The sequence below is a fragment of the Lissotriton vulgaris genome, chromosome 4_1, assembly GCF_964263255.1.
Source record: "Lissotriton vulgaris chromosome 4_1, aLisVul1.2, whole genome shotgun sequence".
In the NCBI taxonomy this organism is placed as follows: Eukaryota; Metazoa; Chordata; class Amphibia; order Caudata; family Salamandridae; genus Lissotriton; species Lissotriton vulgaris.
The window spans coordinates 2,049,621,394-2,049,641,741 of record NC_141691.1 but is presented as its reverse complement, the minus strand read 5'-3'; the positions used below and the strand labels follow the sequence as shown (position 1 = coordinate 2,049,641,741).

The window sequence follows — 20,348 nt, the reverse complement described above, 5'->3', positions numbered from 1 at the left end:
CCCATAGTTAAGGTTAAAAATACCTCCCTAATTAAACCTATAGCTAAGGTTATAAATACCTCTCCTAGAAAAACGAATCCCCCAAATACAAAGAGCGTAATTGGAAAGTTGGGAAAGAAACAGAGGACGAGTAAGAAAAAACGACAACCCCCAGAATCCCCTTCTTCAGGAAAAGTGGCGACAATTGAGCCCTCTTCTTCTATCTCAATAGACTCAGCAAAAGATAGGCCTAATCAGAAGTCTACAACTAAGGCGAAAAGAAGTAAAAAAAATAACAAAGGTGGTCTCCAAGGGGGGTCTAAGATTTCAAACTTGTCTAGCAGTTCTGGGAGAATAACCCCATCTCTGCGCTCATACTTCAAAGTTTTGCCTCAGATATCAGATTTGATACCGGCTAGCAATCCAGATAAGTGTGATAATATATGCATATCTTCTGTTCGCATGTCCGCAAATATAAACTCGGATATTCACAACAGTAACGGTGTCCCTGAGATTCCTACTCCAGAAACCAATATGGCGGAGCTTCTGTCTCCCTCACCACTGGATGTAGAAGTTAGTACTCTGGAAAGTGAAGGCGCTGCGCATGCTTCAGCCCCCCCAGGAAACATACATAATTCAGCGGAGGGTGATGAGGAAGAAGGAGATAGCAGTAAGAGGCCTACTAACACTGAGAGCGCGTTGGAAGCCCTGGTAGCCTCCATAGCTTCAATGAGAGAAGAGATTCAAAACTACTTCTTGATTTCTAAGGCAAATCAAAATGATATCCGGGCGTCCTGTGAAGTGTTGGAGAGGAAGGTAAATGGGCTGGGGGAAAGAACAGAGGTATTGGAGAGCTCTGTTGGGGCGATGAAAGCTAACCTGGAGGCAGCCGAGTCAAAAATCCAAAGTCTACGGAGGGAAGGCGTTGCTATGAAAGAAAGAGTGGAATCTTTGGAGAATTATTCACGTCGAAATAACCTGCGTCTTCTGAAGATACCCGAGGGAAAGGAAGGCGCAGATCTCAAGACCTACATAATTAAACTACTGAAGGAATCTCTAAATTTCGAGGAGTCAGCAGAGGAGCTCGATAAAGATATACAGAGAATCCATCGTGACCCCTTCCGATTAAACCCCGGTAGAACCAAACCGAGGAAAGTCTTGATAAACTTCCTGGACGTATTCCCTGAAAGAAAAAATCCTTAATCTTGTGCTTAAACTAAAATCTATAAAAGGTCCTGATTTCCCCTTTGAAATTCGCTCTGATCCCTCTAAACACACGCTGGACAGGCAGTGGGAACTAGGCCAGAGGATGGACAAATTTAGGGCTGCTGGCGCAAGTGTCCAGAAGAGATTCCCTGCATTTCTGCGGATTATGTATAATAATAAAATGCATAACGTCAGATCACCCTTCGAGGCAGATTAACTATTGTAATCTATCTGTAATCATTCCCAGGGCAAACTATAACTGATTAGATCCATTAAGCTCTTGTCCTTATACCATTCCGCTTACCTTTAACAACTCATTCATATCGAGATCTGAGTCTATAAAATCGTATTTTCCTGAAAACATCTTACTCATTGCCTCATATCTAATGCCTGGTTCAGAGATCTACATTTAGTTTCTAGTATGTTAAGTATGCTAAGTCAGAATTTGATTCTGAGCTAGCTCAATGACAACAACGATAACAAGTAGACATATAGTTAAAAAGAAGAAAAAAAAGAACTTACACAAGGATTCATAAGATTTATAGGATCAGAAAAAGAAGACAGGAAAAAAAAAGGGGGAAGAAAAGGGAAAAAAAAAAAAATATATATATATATATATATATATATATATATATATGAACACAGAGGGTGAGGAGGTGTAAAGTCGTTTTTGTACATATCCATGTTCTCAGTTGAGGCAGGGGGGGGCACTTGGTGGTGTGGGAGGAGAAGGCGTTGTAAGACGCGAATCCGGCCCTAGGACATCTAATCAAGAGATAAGCACAGCCTTTAGGGACTTCTTCGAGGAAATATACAGGGAAGATATCCTGGACGATCAGCATAGAAGGGACCTATGGTTAAATCAGATATCTTTACCGTCACTCTCATCCGCTCAGCGTGAAGGGATTGAAATGGATATTTCTGAGGCAGAAGTGAGGAAGCTCATTAGGTCACTAAAGCATGGTAAGGCCGCTGGTCCTGACGGGCTTCCAGGTGAATTATATCAGTCCTTGATAGATATAATCGCCCCAACTTTAACGGCCCTCTTCAACGGATCTTGAGGGGGGGCGTGACCCCCCTAGATCTTGGGGTGAGGCTACTATAGTACTGATCCCCAAACCAGGCAAAGACCCAACTTTATGTGGGTCATATTGCCCAATATCATTACTGAACAGCGATTACAAGATCTTTGCTTCTATCATGTCATCTAGATTGGGTTCGGTAGTGGGGGAAATCATACATCAGAACTAGAAGGGATTTATCAAAGGTCGCCAGCTATGTGATCTAACGTATGATCTTGTGGGGGCAATTGACATCGCCTCATCCTTTTCCCTTCCGTTAGCAACACTTACCTTAGATGCGACCAAAGCCTTTGATAGGGTTAATTGGCCCTACCTTGGTGCTGTCTTGAAGAACTTTAACTTCGGTGACAAGTTCTGCCGCACTGTAGCACTTATGTATAACTCACCATCTGCACGGCTCTTAATTAATGGCACACTGTCTGACTCATTTAAAATCTTGAGAGGCACTAGACAAGGCTGCCCGCTCTCCCCTCTCCTCTTCAATTTGTACATTGAACCGTTTGCAGAAGTTTTAAGGGGTGATGTACTTATTCCATCTTTCATATTTGGGGAGTGGGAAAGGCGGGTAGCTTCCTATGCAGACGACATTTTAATTTTTACCTCAGACCCGGAGACCTCATTCCCGGAGGTAATTAAGAGAGCCGAAGAGCATCTCGGGTTATGAGATCAACGCAAGTAAAACCGACATCATGGCATGGAATATTCCCGATCTACAGCTGGATGTGACCAATTCAATGCGATACTTGGGTATTCAAGTAGTATAAGATGTCGGTAAAATTGCCCAAGTCAACCTTGAGAGAGTGTTCAATGAAAGTAGGAAACTGTTAAAATCTTGGTCCAATCTTCCACTGACTATCCTCGGTAGAATAAGTCTAATAAAGATGTCTATTCTCCCTAAATTTACTTTCACTTTTAATACCATCCCCCTCACATTCGACAATATAATTTTGGAGAAGTGTCAGAGAGAGCTTAACTCCATTGTTTGGAAATATAAATCGGCGAGAGTGGCATGGAAAAAACTGAGGAGGAGGAGGGAAAAGGGGGGACTGTCCTTGCCTGACTTGCAGTATTATGCCTGGGCCTTTCAGTTGTCTCATTCCAGAATGCTTTTAAAAGTCCCATCTAATACATCTATTGGTGTAATGTTTAAAGCCATGTTGACTGGTGCTGCCATACCAACTAATGGTTTCATGTTTAAATACGGGGATCAGAAGTACTTTAAAAAAGTGAAGTTAAAAACTCTTATGTCCCAGGCGAAGACCTGGTCACAAATAAGGAAAAAACTAGGTTTGCCGTATTTTTCAAACTTTGCACCTATTTGGGAATCTCCCGGGTTACCGCTCTGTCTGAAAGATAAGCTGGCAATCCCGGTGAGAGATGGAGGAATATCAACGTGGGGTGATTTGCTTGTAGGCGAATCACTGAGGTCCTGGGAGGAGCTACGGGAACAACTGGGCTCAGAGTTTTCGAGGTTCAAGTTTTTACAACTAGATAGTTGGGCGAAAGCACTGGCCAGGTCAGGGGTAACACTTGGGAAGACTAGCACTATAGAACAAAACTTGGTAGAACGACTAGGAGGCTCGGCACCAACTCACGCAAACTGGTTGTCATCCCTGTATGAAACATCTAAAACAGACATGCTGAGATCATGCAGCTCACGTAACCTGGCCCTTTGGAACTTTTTGGTTCAGTGGAGACAATAGCCAGGGTCGTCCCCCCCCCCACACCCTCCCGGTCCTATGATTATGCCATAACACTCCAAGAACTAGGCCCCTCCTCTCGGTTCCATGGCTGGTTCAACAGGTTTTAACACCTAGTCTGGAGTCATCCCCCCTCGCATTTTCTGGTGCCGTTATAACTATGTACTAAGACGTGCATGGCAGTTGGAGGCTAATTAAGAGGAGGGCAAGGCAAATGAGGATACAAAAAATAAAAGAAAAAAAGAGGGGCTACGGCAACTTGAGTGTCAGGAATGTTATGAACAAGTCACCAGTAATGATGTGGAAAAATCGAATGCTATGTATTATACGTTGTAAAAAGAGTGGCATTTGTAGGAGAGTAGGGTCTGCAATCCTATGATCACCCAGATTTTTTGCTTTTGTTTCACTGGTTTACGACTTTCTCTGGCTGTGGGCCCGCTAATCAGACCCACAGCCTGGCTGTTCTCTTTCTAAATTACGATATGTACCCTAGGTGCATTTACCAATTGGTACTGGGCCACCTTATCAGACCCTGTAACTCAGGGCATAGGTGTACCCAGGGCCGCCCGGGGCTGCAGCATGTATTATGCCACCCCTGGCTGGCCTCCTAAATTTGACACAACTGGCTGCATGACAGCTGGGGCAAAGTCGTGTAATCACCCTTTGCTTTAGGTATAGTAGCTCTATATCTAACCATCCGATGGACACCCGAGTTCCTATCAGTCACTCCTATGGCAGGCCTTGACAATCCTGAAGGCAGAGTGCGTGGGCTCGTGTGAACTGTGTTCTGGCCCGAGCCGAGCCCGGTTGCAGCTTGCGGAATCAAGACCCAATGGCTGTTCCATGGTAACGCGTACCATATCGGTAACTTCGGTATCGCGTTATCAAGACATGTCGAGTAAGGTGTCATACGAATCGGGATGCTGCCCTCTCACCAATTCTGGCGACGAGGTTAGCATTCCGCCCTTCTAGAGGGACACGATATGTACGTAACTGTGAACCCCGGTTAAAGTTAACTGAAGCCTCAGCTCCACAAAATGGATGCTGCCACCACAGACACGAGTCTGACCTCCTGCTGCTGGGAGTCCTTCCAGCGAGGAGCGCTTGGACAAAGGGTTTCCTGTCGAGGGCGGTGTTCGCACCGTCCCAGACAGGGTTTGTGTATTCTGGGTAGGTAGGGCTTTTGCGAGAAGGTGACTGCGGAGTGGCACCCCGGTGCTCACTACGCATCTGCCGGTCAGAACCAGTTCCAGGGGCGCCAGCCCTGGCCTGGGGAAAGTCCGGCAGGGGAGAGGGGTGTAACTACCCCCCTTCCTGGTCCCACCCTTAGGGCAGGACCTAGTCATGTACCCACCCCTTTCTTTAGGATAAAGACCGGAGCAGGGACCCTTCCAAATTAGATCATCTTTGAATCAAGAATACTTTCTACGAAAGGACTTCGAGACTCTTCTCAAGATTTCTCCCTTGTGACTAAGGAGTAGTCACCCTGCATCAGCGGGCACCATCTAAGAACTCTGCGGTTTGCTGCAAGTCCTTCCTCAAGGATCCGACGGCCCAGCTCGACGAGAACCGGCTTCCCTGGCACCTCTGACCTCTACCCACGTCATCAGCTCAGCTGTGATCTGTGGGTGCGACGAGACCTCGAGGGACCGGTCATCATCAGAACCTGCACGCTCTTAACCAGCACGACCATCGAAGCAATTCTCTGGTGAGTGCTCTGGGGTCCGAGAAGCCCCGACCCTGAGCCGCTCCAGCACCGAAGTGCAGTCTCCCAGCATCTCCACGATCTGCGTGGGGCCCTTCTGCTCGCTGCTCAGCACGTTGTCTGGTCACTAGCCGCTGGCTTGTGCCCTTCGGTGACGACATCCGACAATCAACACTGCTGGTCTGGTTGCTCCAGACTGGCCCTTGCTTCCATCTTTGCGAGAAGCACCCCGGACCCTCCTGGTCCACTCAAGACGCCATCTTAGGCCTACCACGTGGCCCTGAGATCTGCCAAGGCTTGTTGCCCCATCCTGGGCCCAGCGACGCCGACAGCATCATCCTTCGTGGGACAGCTCGCACCTCCACCGTGGTCGCCGACAACGCCTCCTGGTCCGTGAGACTGCAGAGCCTAGCGTCGCCCACTCACCTGGTCGAGGTGACGGCCAACCGGTGCCTCCCTGGTACCCTCTGTCTACTGGCTAGTAGTACGAACTTGGTCCCCTCTGCTTTCAGGTATCATCAATCTCTGATCCAGGCTTGGATCTCTACGAACTATTCATCACTGGTCGCCGGCCAGCAACTCCTTTTCTTCCGGCTCCTGGCTCGTCAGCGAAGACCCCGACGCCTGTAAGACTTGTGCAGCTGCAGCCCTCGTGGCTAGGTAACTCGGCATTTCGGTGCCTGCATAGCCTCTTTACTCTAGGGTCCTGAGTCCCTCGCTTCCGACTTGCCTTATCGGGTCCGCCCGAGACCTTAAACTTTCCGTGTCCTCGGACACTTGTTTTAATTGTGCACTTGAAGCATTTTCCTAAGAGATTTGGTTTGTGCTTAGTACCCTGTCCTCATAAAGAGTACAGGGCTGTTGTGATTCTTAATAAATATACTGTTTATTTTCATAACACTTGTGTGGTGTCCTTTCACTTGGTGTTCAAGGGGTACATGTGTGGTAAACAGCTGGCTTAACGCGCCCTCTCGAGTCTTTAGCCTTAGACTGCTCGTATCCACGCTACTAGGATAGCTGGTCTATAGGTTGACTTACAACCAATCACCATAAGGGTCGTTTGGAACGATACATAGCGGTCGCTAGAATAGCGAACGCTGCATATCGGGCCAACTTCTCACATTGGTGAGCAGCGGTTGGGATTTGAGCTTGCTGTTGTTTTACCACAAGTATCCTAAGAATATCTTGCTGAAAGATCACATAAGTACTGTTAGTACATATAACTAAAGCTTAGAATACTCTGAGTTCTACTGAACCAGCTGTTGCAGCTCCTCAAGGCTTAGCACACCTTGGCTGCAACTCTTAGCAAGGGAATAGTAGGTAAACACATAGTGTAGGGAGGTGCATCACTTACACCACACTAGAAACAGTATGTCGGACAAAGGAGGAAACCCTGAGTCTCCCCTTGTGTCAGTTGACCCTCCACAGGTCATCCCTTCGAGATATACTGTGCTGAGCTTCAAGGAGTTAAGACAGGTGTGTCACTCCAGGAAGATCAAGCAGGGGTCTAACCCCACAACGTCCTTTCTGATTGGTCTCTTGGAGACTTATGATGCCAGAAAAGCTGAGACCCGTCCCAGCTCTTCTGATCCAGAAGGAGACATGCCTCCCCTCGAGGGAACCAGAGACGATCCTGACCTCATCCACCTCGCAACTGAGAACGAAGATGTGGAGGATGATGAGGATGAGGATCCCTCTGGGGATGAGGCAGATAAGGGACAGGTAGAAGTCGTCAGACTAACCCGGTCCAACTTAAGCAAACATGATAGTGGTACTGGGGGACCCCCAGCGCTACTGTCAGGTCAGCTTAACATTGGGAATGGACGAGCCCGATCTCTGTCAAGAGACTCTGGCAGATCCCTTCAAACCAATGGCTCTCACAACTCTTCTCAAAGAGGGATGACGTCCCCTCAGAGGAGAGTGTACGAAGCTAAGGAAAGGGCAGCTAATCTGAGGATTGAAAGGGAAGAACTTGCCCTGGCCAAAGAAAGGCTTGCCTTCGCTAGAGAGCAACAGTTAAGTGGGGTAGTCCCCACTGGTGGCAGCATTGTACCTAGCAATAGGGAAAGGAGTTTTGATACGAAACACCTTGGGAAGATAGTGCCCCCCTTTAAACAAGGGGACGACATCCACAAATGGATTACTGCTTTGGAGAGGGCCTGCACTGTGCAAGGTGTTCCCCAGAGTCAGTGGGCAGCTATCTTGTGGCTCTCCTTTGAAGGAAAAGGAAGAGACAAGCTCCTCACCACAAGGGTGGAGGATGCTAACGATTACCAAGTCTTGAAAAATACACTCGTTGAAGGGTTCGGCCTAACCACTGAGCAGTACAGGGTGCTGTTCAGGGATACCCAGAAAACGCAGGCTCAAGACTGGTCTGACTTTGTCGATTGTGCCACTAAGGCTTTGGAGGGCTGGTTGCTGGGCAGTAAGGTTACTGATTACAAAGGATTGTATAATTTGATGATGAGAGAACAAATTTTAAACAATTGTCAGAACCAGTTGTTGCATCAGCATCTTGTCGACTCGGATCTGACCTCTCCCCAAGAATTGGGAAAGAAGGCAGACAGATGGGTTCGTACGAGAGTTAAACAGAACCAGGGCCAGAATCAAGGTGGTCAGAAGAAAGCAGACCAGAAGGGTAAAGATTCTAAGGGGGAACAAAACGACCAGAAGTCTTCGACAGGTCCCCAACAACCCAAAGAGGGTGGGGGTCAGGCTCCCCAAAAGAAGAAAGAAGGCCAATCCAAAAGATGGTGCCAGTACTGTAAAAGTAAATCTCACTGGTTTAGTGAGTGCACCAAGAAAGGAGGAGGGCAGACTCCTGCCACTGCAGCCCCTAAGGCACCTGTGCCCCCTAGTACAGTCAGCAGTGGTAGTGCGCCTCCCAAGGGTTTAGTAGGGTTAACCCTGGGTTCTGAGGGGCGTGACAACTTAGTTGGCACACTCACTCAGGCTGTCCTTGTCAGTACAGGGGACGTGGACGTGTCCCCTGACATAAGTCCTAATACTTTGGGCAAATACCGACAGACGCCTTTCATAAATGGAAAGATGGCTCAGGCCTATAGGGACACTTGTGCCAGCGTCACCATGGTGACGCCTAACTTTGTGGACCCTGGACAGATCATGCCAGGTACAGAATTCCTGGTGACCAATGCAAGCAATGTCACTACCAATCACAGTATGGCAATTGTAGCTTTCTCCTGGGGAGGGGTAACTGGCCAAAAGAAGGTTGTAGTTAGTTCAGACCTCCCAGTGGATTGTTTGTTGGGCAATGATTTGGAGTCATCACAATGGTCAGAAGTGGAGCACCGGACTCACATGGAAATGTTAGGTTTGCCAGCACATGTGTTCGCTGTGACCAGGTCACAGGTCAGGAAATGCCCCACTGAACAGGTGCTGGATCCTGGAACAACGGACCAGACACCTCCCAAGAAAAAGAGCAGTAGGGTTAAGGCTGCGCCTTCCCCCTTGCCCCAGGTCGTGGATCAAGTCTCAGAGGAGGCTGACCTGCAAGAATTGAGGGAAACTGAGCCTCGGGAGTTCGAACTTGATCAAGTTGAATTCTTGGGTTCAGGGGGACCCTCAAGGGAAGACCTGGGGAAGGACCAGTTAGACTGCCCTTCTCTTGAACCCCTCAGACAGCAGGCTGCTGCTGAGGCTGCTGGGAACGCCACAGGTACCCACAAGGTATACTGGGAAGACGGACTCCTGTACACTGAGTCAAGAGACCCCAAGCCTGGCATGACCAGGAGGCTGGTTGTACCCTTGTCTCAGCGAGGTTTCCTACTTACCTTGGCCCACGAGATTCCCTTAGCAGGTCACTTAGGCCAGTCGAAGACGTGGGACAGGCTTGTCTCACACTTTCACTGGCCTCATATGAACGAAGATACCAAGGAGTTTTGCCGCTCCTGTGTCACTTGCCAAGCCAGTGGTAAGTCAGGTGGCACGACAAAGGCCCCCCTTATACCAATGCCTGTGGTGGGGGTGCCCTTTGAACGGGTGGGGATCGACATCGTCGGTCCCATGGAACCACCAACAGCATCAGGGCACAAGTTTATACTGGTGGTAGTGGATCATGCCACCAGGTATCCTGAAGCTATTCCCCTTAGGACCACTACAGCACCTGTTGTGGCAAGAGCCCTAGTTGGAGTGTTCTCCAGAGTGGGCTTCCCTAAGGAGGTCGTCTCCGACAGAGGTGCAAACTTTATGTCGAGCTACTTAACTGCTATGTGGAAGGAATGTGGTGTCAACTACAAGTTCACTACACCCTATCATCCACAGTGCAATGGGCTTGTTGAGAGATTCAACAGGACCCTGAAAGGGATGATTCATGGACTACCGGAAAAGCTTCGGCGTAGATGGGACGTCCTGATCCCCTGCCTCTTGTTCGCCTACAGAGAAGTCCCACAGAAGGGGGTTGGCTACAGCCCTTTTGAACTTTTGTACGGACATCCTGTAAGGGGACCCCTGTGTTTGGTGAAGGAAGGATGGGAGAGACCTCTCAAAAAGCCTGCAGCCAACATAGTGGACTATGTGCTTGGCCTCCGCTCGCGGATGGCTGAATACATGGAGAAGGCATCTGAAAACCTTAAGGCCAGCCAAGAACTCCAAAAAGCTTGGCATGACCAAAAGGCTGTCTTGACTGTTTATCAGCCCGGACAGAAGGTGTGGGTGTTGGAGCCAGTGGCCCCAGCAGCACTCAAGGACAAATGGTCCGGGCCCTACACCATCCTGGAGAAAAAGGGAGAGGTCACCTACCTGGTCGACCTGGGAACTCCCCGGAGCCCCCACAGGGTGCTTCATGTCAACAGGCTCAAGGCATATGTCGACAGGAAGGACATGAGTTTGCTCATGGCCCTAGATGAGGGACAGGAAGAGGAGAGTGACCCTCTCCCCGACCTGCTCACTCAGAATCCTGACGATGGATCGGTAGATGGTGTTGTCTTTTGTGGCAGCCTCTCCGAACATCAACAGGGCGACTGTAAACAGGTTCTTCAGTCGTTCAGACATATGTTCTCTCTAACACCCAGTCAGACCAATTGGTGCACCCATGAGGTTGACACTGGTGACAGCTTGCCCGTTAAGAGTAAAATCTACCGGCAGCCTGATCACGTTAGAGACTGCATCAAGAGTGAAGTGCAGAAAATGTTGGAGCTGCGAGTCATTGAACCCTCGGACAGCCCTTGGGCTAGTCCCGTAGTTCTAGTGCCGAAACCTCACACCCCGGGCGGTAAGAAAGAGATGAGGTTCTGCGTAGACTACAGGGGTCTCAATGCGGTCACTAAGACTGACGCCCACCCAATACCAAGGGCAGACGAGCTTATCGATAGATTGGCTTCGGCCAACTACTTAAGTACGTTTGACCTGACAGCTGGGTATTGGCAAATCAGGTTAGCTGAGGACGCCAAGCCTAAGACCGCACTTTCAACCCCTGGTGGGCAGTTCGTGGTGATGCCCTTTGGTCTGAAAAATGCACCTGCCACCTTCCAAAGGTTGGTGAATCAAGTCCTTACTGGGCTGGATGACTTCTGTGCGGCGTATCTTGACGATATTGCTGTCTTTAGCTCCACCTGGGAGGATCACCTGGTCCACCTGCGGAAAGTGTTAGAGGCTCTGCAAGCAGCAGGCCTCACTATCAAGGCCACCAAGTGCCAGATAGGGCAGACACAGGTTGTATACCTGGGCCACCTTGTAGGTGGAGGCCAGGTTCAGCCACTGGAGAGCAAGATACAGTCAATCAGGGACTGGGCTCCTCCAACCACCCAGACTCAGGTTCGAGCTTTCTTGGGCCTGACTGGATACTACCGAAAGTTTGTCAGGAACTATGGTTCCATCGTGACACCATTAAACGAACTGACAAGTAAGAAAATGCCAAAAAAGGTTCAGTGGACAGCGAGCTGTCAAAAAGCATTCGATGACCTAAAACAGGCCATGTGCACGGCGCCTATCCTTAAGAGTCCAGACTACTCCAAACCATTCATTGTCCAAACAGATGCTTCTGAGTTGGGTGTGGGAGCTGTTCTTTCTCAACTGAATTTTGATGGTCAAGACCAGCCCATTGCTTTTATAAGCAGAAGGCTGACCCCTAGAGAGAAGAATTGGTCAGCTATTGAGAGGGAGGCCTTTGCTGTGGTTTGGGCCCTGAAGAAGCTGAGGCCATACTTGTTTGGCACTCACTTCAAGATTCAGACCGACCATAAGCCCCTCTTATGGCTAAATCAGATGAAGGGTGAAAACCCCAAACTGCTTAGGTGGTCCATTTCCCTACAGGGGATGGACTTTACAGTGGAACATAGACCTGGTACTGATCATGGCAATGCCGATGGGCTCTCCAGATATTTCCACTTAGAGCAAGAAGACTCACCTGGTCAAGGTTAGCTTATTGTTCCGACGTTTGGGGGGGGGGTCATGTAGGAGAGTAGGGTCTGCAATCCTATGATCACCCAGATTTTTTGCTTTTGTTTCACTGGTTTACGACTTTCTCTGGCTGTGGGCCCGCTAATCAGACCCACAGCCTGGCTGTTCTCTTTCTAAATTACGATATGTACCCTAGGTGCATTTACCAATTGGTACTGGGCCACCTTATCAGACCCTGTAACTCAGGGCATAGGTGTACCCAGGGCCGCCCGGGGCTGCAGCATGTATTATGCCACCCCTGGCTGGCCTCCTAAATTTGACACAACTGGCTGCATGACAGCTGGGGCAAAGTCGTGTAATCACCCTTTGCTTTAGGTATAGTAGCTCTATATCTAACCATCCGATGGACACCCGAGTTCCTATCAGTCACTCCTATGGCAGGCCTTGACAATCCTGAAGGCAGAGTGCGTGGGCTCGTGTGAACTGTGTTCTGGCCAGAGCCGAGCCCGGTTGCAGCTTGCGGAATCAAGACCCAATGGCTGTTCCATGGTAACGCGTACCATATCGGTAACTTCGGTATCGCGTTATCAAGACATGTCGAGTAAGGTGTCATACGAATCGGGATGCTGCCCTCTCACCAATTCTGGCGACGAGGTTAGCATTCCGCCCTTCTAGAGGGACACGACATGTACGTAACTGTGAACCCCGGTTAAAGTTAACTGAAGCCTCAGCTCCACAAAATGGATGCTGCCACCACAGACACGAGTCTGACCTCCTGCTGCTGGGAGTCCTTCCAGCGAGGAGCGCTTGGACAAAGGGTTTCCTGTCGAGGGCGGTGTTCGCACCGTCCCAGACAGGGTTTGTGTATTCTGGGTAGGTAGGGCTTTTGCGAGAAGGTGACTGCGGAGTGGCACCCCGGTGCTCACTACGCATCTGCCGGTCAGAACCAGTTCCAGGGGCGCCAGCCCTGGCCTGGGGAAAGTCCGGCAGGGGAGAGGGGTGTAACTACCCCCCTTCCTGGTCCCACCCTTAGGGCAGGACCTAGTCATGTACCCACCCCTTTCTTTAGGATAAAGACCGGAGCAGGGACCCTTCCAAATTAGATCATCTTTGAATCAAGAATACTTTCTACGAAAGGACTTCGAGACTCTTCTCAAGATTTCTCCCTTGTGACTAAGGAGTAGTCACCCTGCATCAGCGGGCACCATCTAAGAACTCTGCGGTTTGCTGCAAGTCCTTCCTCAAGGATCCGACGGCCCAGCTCGACGAGAACCGGCTTCCCTGGCACCTCTGACCTCTACCCACGTCATCAGCTCAGCTGTGATCTGTGGGTGCGACGAGACCTCGAGGGACCGGTCATCATCAGAACCTGCACGCTCTTAACCAGCACGACCATCGAAGCAATTCTCTGGTGAGTGCTCTGGGGTTCGAGAAGCCCCGACCCTGAGCCGCTCCAGCACCGAAGTGCAGTCTCCCAGCATCTCCACGATCTGCGTGGGGCCCTTCTGCTCACTGCTCAGCACGTTGTCTGGTCACTAGCCGCTGGCTTGTGCCCTTCTGTGACGACATCCGACAATCAACACTGCTGGTCTGGTTGCTCCAGACTGGCCCTTGCTTCCATCTTTGCGAGAAGCACCCCGGACCCTCCTGGTCCACTCAAGACGCCATCTTAGGCCTACCACGTGGCCCTGAGATGTGCCAAGGCTTGTTGCCCCATCCTGGGCCCAGCGACGCCGACAGCATCATCCTTCGTGGGACAGCTCGCACCTCCACCGTGGTCGCCGACAACGCCTCCTGGTCCGTGAGACTGCAGAGCCTAGCGTCGCCCACTCACCTGGTCGAGGTGACGGCCAACCGGTGCCTCCCTGGTACCCTCTGTCTACTGGCTAGTAGTACGAACTTGGTCCCCTCTGCTTTCAGGTATCATCAATCTCTGATCCAGGCTTGGATCTCTACGAACTATTCATCACTGGTCGCCGGCCAGCAACTCCTTTTCTTCCGGCTCCTGGCTCGTCAGCGAAGACCCCGACGCCTGTAAGACTTGTGCAGCCGCAGCCCTCGTGGCTAGGTAACTCGGCATTTCGGTGCCTGCATAGCCTCTTTACTCTAGGGTCCTGAGTCCCTCGCTTCCGACTTGCCTTATCGGGTCCGCCCGAGACCTTAAACTTTCGTGTCCTCGGACACTTGTTTTAATTGTGCACTTGAAGTATTTTCCTAAGAGATTTGGTTTGTGCTTAGTACCCTGTCCTCATAAAGAGTACAGGGCTGTTGTGATTCTTAATAAATATACTGTTTATTTTCATAACACTTGTGTGGTGTCCTTTCACTTGGTGTTCAAGGGGTACATGTGTGGTAAACAGCTGGCTTAACGCGCCCTCTCGAGTCTTTAGCCTTAGACTGCTCGTATCCACGCTACTAGGATAGCTGGTCTATAGGTTGACTTACAACCAATCACCATAAGGGTCGTTTGGAACGATACATAGCGGTCGCTAGAATAGCGAACGCTGCATATCGGGCCAACTTCTCACAGCATTCAGTTGGTATTTTGGAATGGGATGAGTATTCCTTTTTGTTAAAACGTAATCTCAAAGTGGCTATTCTTTACCTTTAACCAAAACTGCATAATGATCCTGCCAATCCCCCAGTGAGGCCCATTGTTTCTTCACGGGGTTCCCTGTTAGAGAATACGTCTAAATATATTGATTTTTTCCTCCGTCCTTATGTTGAGAGTGTACCACCATACCTCAAAGACAGTAGAGCGTTTTTTTTTGTAAAATTTTTATTTTGAGTTAAACAGGGTAATAAACAAGGCAAGGGCCCCCGAGGTGCCACACATTTCCCCGCACAGGGGGCACTTTTATAAATCGGTAGCGTTGATATCATGTAGTAACAGAAGCACGTTAAGTTCAGGCCGCTGTGAGCAAGTTCAAAGTTCTTAGATCAGCAGTCCGATTAGCTCTGCAATGATGACGTGAAGGTTTAAACCACTTATTGACATGCAAGCATAAGATCCTGTGTAGCTAAAGTAGAGGGTAGTAAGCCCTACAATATGCACCCCAGAGGGCACAAGATCAAAAAAACATAAACAACCCCCCCCTCCCATTCCTCCCCCTCCCTCCCTCCCCCTCCCTCCCTCCAGAAGAGACTCCAGCGGATCCAGAACGCCTCAGCCAGTCTCATCCTCGACATCCCACGAACCAGCCACATCTCCGGACATCTGAGAGACCTTCACTGGCTCCCCGTCAACAAAAGAATCACCTTCCGCCTCCTCACCCACGCACACAAAGCCCTACACGACCAAGGCCCGAGCTACCTCAACAGCCGGATCAACTTCTACGCTCCCAAACGCCACCTCCGATCAGCCAACCACGCCCTCGCCGCCGTCCCCCGCATCCGAAGAGCGACTACAGGAGGAAGGTCCTTCTCCTACCTGGCCGCCAAGACCTGGAACTCCCTCCCGACCGACCTGCGCCTGACCCAAGACCACCTCTCCTTCAGGAAGAAGCTGAAGACCTGGCTGTTCGAGCAGTAGCGGCACCCCCCCTCCCCCAGCGCCTTGAGACCCTACGGGTATGTAGCGCGCTCTATAAGTGTCTTTGATTGATTGATTGATGGTGGTGACTCCATTCGCCCCAACTGCCATTCCATCATTCACTCTAGACTTGAAAGAGGTGTAGTGATCTTAAGGATGCGGGACACACAGCAGATGGCAACCCTTTAGAGAGAAAGGCAACCAGCGGGCCCCACTGAAATTGAAAGTTCTTGAAGTTACCCAGGAAGATGTCCGCCATTCTTTCCATACCCAAAAGCCTCCATAGCCTTGCGTGCCACAGGGAAATTGCTGGTGCCCCCTTCTGTTTCCAAGTGGCGGCCAACGTGAGCTTGGCAGCTCCTAGGCAGAGCCACAAGATCTTCTTGTCCGCCCGAGTCTGGTACTCCAGACCAGGTTCACGCAGGCCCAGCAGGACAGAGGCGATGGAGTTCTCGACAGGATAGTGAAGAATGTCCTTGATATGTGAGAGAATTTCCTCCCAGTAAGGCCGAATCACTGGGCAGTCCCACCATATATGGCGGAAGTCACCAAGAAGCCCACAACCCCTCCAGCATTTGTCGGACGTGGTCGGATATATGCGATGGAGCTTAGTCGGGAAAAGATACCATAGCATAAGTGTCTTAAGATGCGCTTCCCTTAGATGCAGTGAGTGATTAAACGCAGTCAGATTCCGCCATAGTGCAGACCATTCGTTATCAGAGATATCTCTCTCCACCATTTCCTCCCACTGTTCCATGTAACGAGGCCTAGGCGCCACAGCAGATCGAAGCAAGAGCTGGTACAGGAAGGAGATAGTTCCCTTCATGGTAGATGTCCGCAGTAAGAAGGCCTCAAACAATGATGGTGGTCTTGTAGCTGCCTCCAGTATTCCAGGCGACGTAGCCCAGTGGAGCAACTGCACGTGGTGATATCGTTCAGTCTGGGAGGTCCCATAGTCCTGCATCCAATTAGTAAAGGAGAGAGGATCCTGCCCATGAAACAAATGGGTCAACGCTCTACAGCCCCCTTCCCTCCAAGCATCAAAGGGTCCCTCTTGGAGCGCCGGTGAGAAGGCTGGGTTGAAATGTATGGGTGTGAAAGGTGAGGGAAATGTAGTCCACCGCTCGTCTGAGGCAAGTGTGTCCCAGACCTTCAATGTCGTACCTGTAGGGGTGCTAATGTAAGCGTTAAGAGGGCGGTCTTTCTTTGGTTTCCAAGCCAGGTCCCATACTGATCTACCAGATACGCTCCGGTCCATGTGGAGCCAGTGCTTCTCCGATGTTTGCTGCGACCACTCCACTAACACCCTCAGTTGTGCCGCTTTATAATAGAGCTGCAGGTCCGGGAGTCCTACTCCTCCCTCAGACTTTGGTCGACGCAAGACCGTAAAGGGAAGACGCGCCTGTCCCCCCTGCCATATAAATCGCAATATCTGAGTCCTGAGGCATCGAAAGAAATCGCTATCCAGTGGAATGGGCAGTGCCTGGAATAAATATAGATATTTGGGAAGGAGAACCATCTTTACAGAATGGATTCTGCCCAACCAGGATAGGAATTTAGGTTTCCACCTATCCAAATCAGCTCGTGTTTTCGCTAATAGAGGGGGGAAGTTGGCCGAGAACAGTCCGCCCACCGTCTAGGTCAAATGGACCCCCAAGTAAACTATCGAACTAGTGGCCCATGCTAAGGGCGTCAAGGGACGAACCCGCTCCACCTCTGCCTACGATAGGGTGAGATTCAGGATATATGACTTACTATAGTTGACCTTGAAACCGGCCACTGCTTCAAATTGCAATAGGGCCTCCCTGATGCAGGGTAATGAGTGTTCCGGGTCCGCAACCGAAAACAAAACGTCATCCGCGAATAGCGTGATCTTATGCTGTTCTCCCGTGAAAGTAATGCCCCGAATCCCCTCGCTCTCCGGTACCGCCAATGCTCAGCGCGAACAGGAGAGGTGAGAGAGGGCAACCCTGCCTGGTACCCCTGTAGTGTGGAAAGAACGCCGATAAGTGTCCATTCACTGTCACCCGTGACCTGGCATTGCAAAAATTGGCCCTCACCATAGTAATAAATTTATCCGAAAAGCCATATGCCGACATTGTGTTAAACAGGAAGCCCCAGTCCACACGATCGAAGGCCTTTTCGGCATCCAACCCAACAAGGACCGCCCGGATGCGGAACCTATCTGCCTTTTCAATGAGGTGCACCACCCTCCGCGTGTTATCGTGAGTCTGGCGCCCCTTAATGAATCCGGACTGGTCAGGATGAATAATTGCCGGCATCAGGTCTTGTAACCTGCGTGCCAGGATCACTGAATATAGCTTGGCGTCTATAATAAGTAGCGCTATTGGGCGGAAGGAAGCGCACTGGGTAGGATCCTTCCCCGGCTTTGGCAAGACTGTAATTACCGCCTCCGCCAAAGTTCCGGCCGAGGAACCAGAGGTGGCCATATCATTAAAGAGGGACACTAAGAAGTCGCAAAGTTCGGTGGCGTATGTCTTGTAAAAGACGGCTGTATAGCCATCCGGCCCAGGTGCTTTGTGTAGTTTCACATTTTTGATGACCTCAAGTACCTCTTCACTGGTGACCGGCGCCTACAACATTTCATTCCACTCCTTCGATATCTGGGGGAGTGGTAGGCGCCGCAGGTACTCCCTTTGTGCTTCCGCATCGAGACCGTCCCCTGCGTAAAGGTCTGCATAAAAGCGGCCAAAGATGTCCGCCTTCAATTCGTCCCTATGCTGTAGCACGCCCGCGTCATCCTTAATTCCGCCGATATATTCACGCTCCCTCCTGTCACGCCGTTGACGCGCTAGGTGTCTACCCACCTTATTCCCAGAGGAGTAAGATTGTCGCCCCAGCCTCAACATCGTGAGTTCAGCCCTATTATTGTAGTGGGCTCTCAGTTTCCCTCGAACCGCCGTAAGTGGACGAAGGGTCGCCCTCGATGGATTGAGCTTGTGCTCCTGTTCGAGTTTGGCCAACTCGGCCTCCAAGGCCTCCCGGTCTTTCCGCCGCAACCTATTAAGATTGGCATTAAGGCCTATACACGTACCCCTGACGGATGCCTTAAAGGCGTCCCAAGTATTAGCTACCGATGTATCCGTTGTGGGGTTGAGGTCAAAAAACTCCCTAATGGCCTCCCGCAGTGCCCTATTCGATGCGTCATCCCTGACCACCGAGGCCGGGAAGTACCATTTCCGCTGTCCGTTACCGGATGATGTCCAACGAAGGGTGAGAACCAGCAAACTGTGGTCGGAGACTGAAAGCGGGAGAATGGTGGAATCTAGGACATCTCCCCTAAGGGCCTGACTGAGGAAAACATAATCTAATCGGGAGTAGGAGTGGTTTACATGGGAAAAGAATGTGTAATCTCGGGAAGTAGGGCGGAAGTAGGGCGGTAAAATCGCCATCCATCAAGCAGTCCCATTTCTCCCATCATCTGTTGTGTTGCATCCGAAAACACACCTGTATCAGCCCTGTGAGTCCTAGAGCTATCCACAACCTTATCCCATACCAAATTAAAATCCCCCATGAGGAACAAGTGCCCATCAGCGAAATCCCCCACCTTCTGCAGCAAGTCCTGTAGGAACCTATTTTGGCCAGCATTATGGAGATAAACTACCACAAAGGTACACATTCGTCCCAGAACAACCCCTTTCACCATCAACCAGCGGCCATCCTTGTCATTGCGCACCTCCACAGGTTGGAAGTTCAGCGCGGCGCGGAAAAGGAGAGCCACCCCTCTGTGTTTCGTAGTAGCAGAAGACCTGTAAATAAGAGGGTAAGCCTTATGTCTAAGGCGCAGCTCGTCTTTGCGCGCTAGATGAGTCTCCTGGAGACCCACCACATCCAGCTGATGATCAGTCACATATTTCCAAACTTTCAGTCGTTTCTGCGGCGAGTTAAGCCCTTTAACATTCCAGGTCCCTATACTAACAGGCATCACATAATATCACCCCGACACCTGCCAATACCAGCTCATGAGGTCCCCCTCCCAGAAGCCTAAACTCACCGCCACATGTAATGCCGATGAATTACCCGCCACCCGCCACCCTACTCCACCAGTTGGACAACAGGTCATCTTGAAGCTAGGGTATGCCCCCTCCACCCAAATCCTCCGTATTTCCAATATACATCTCAGCCATACACACCACCTAGCACCCTTGTCACCCCCATGGACCCTCCCCGACCCCCTCCCCTCTCGCCCCCAACCCCCCAATGCACCACACAACAAAAGGAACAAGAAGAAGAAGAAAAAACTCAAGTCACTGAACCTGAACCAGTCTCCAAACAATTCCAGTAGGCCATAGTTCGACAGGCCCTTTCTGGACTGGAAGGGGGGCAGGGGGACCAACTCGGTGACCCCCAGGGCCACGGTCCGAGGCGTCTTTTCCAAAAGTACAACCAAAGCCCCGGTACCATACGGCCATAGCCCCTCCTGCGCCAGACCCTAGTAAACAAAAAATTCAGGCCGCTCCAGAGCTTTGCTGGGAATCTGCTAATGTTGCTGAGGCCACTGCATCTAACCTTTCCTGCAAGCTAGCGGCCGCCGTCGTCCGGGAGACAATCCCACTCTATGCCATGAGGACGAGCGATGACGCCTCCTGGAAGGTGATGTGGTAGCTTCCTGGGAGGGTGCGACGTCATCCAGGCCTAGGAGATCCTTTGCCACCTGAAGGGAACGAATCTGCGCCAGCCTGTTCTGCCACCGAAAGATGATACGAAAAGGATGACCCCAGGAGTACGAGATTCCACGGTCCCGCAGAAAGGAGGTCACGGGGCGA

General features: G+C 50.6%; 1 protein-coding gene across 2 annotated transcripts in view; it reads right to left on the bottom strand.

The window, feature by feature from the left end:
* Positions 1-20,348, bottom strand: part of MROH1 (maestro heat like repeat family member 1) — a 2,204,128-nt gene that overhangs the window by 880,454 nt on the left and 1,303,326 nt on the right. The window lies entirely within an intron of this gene.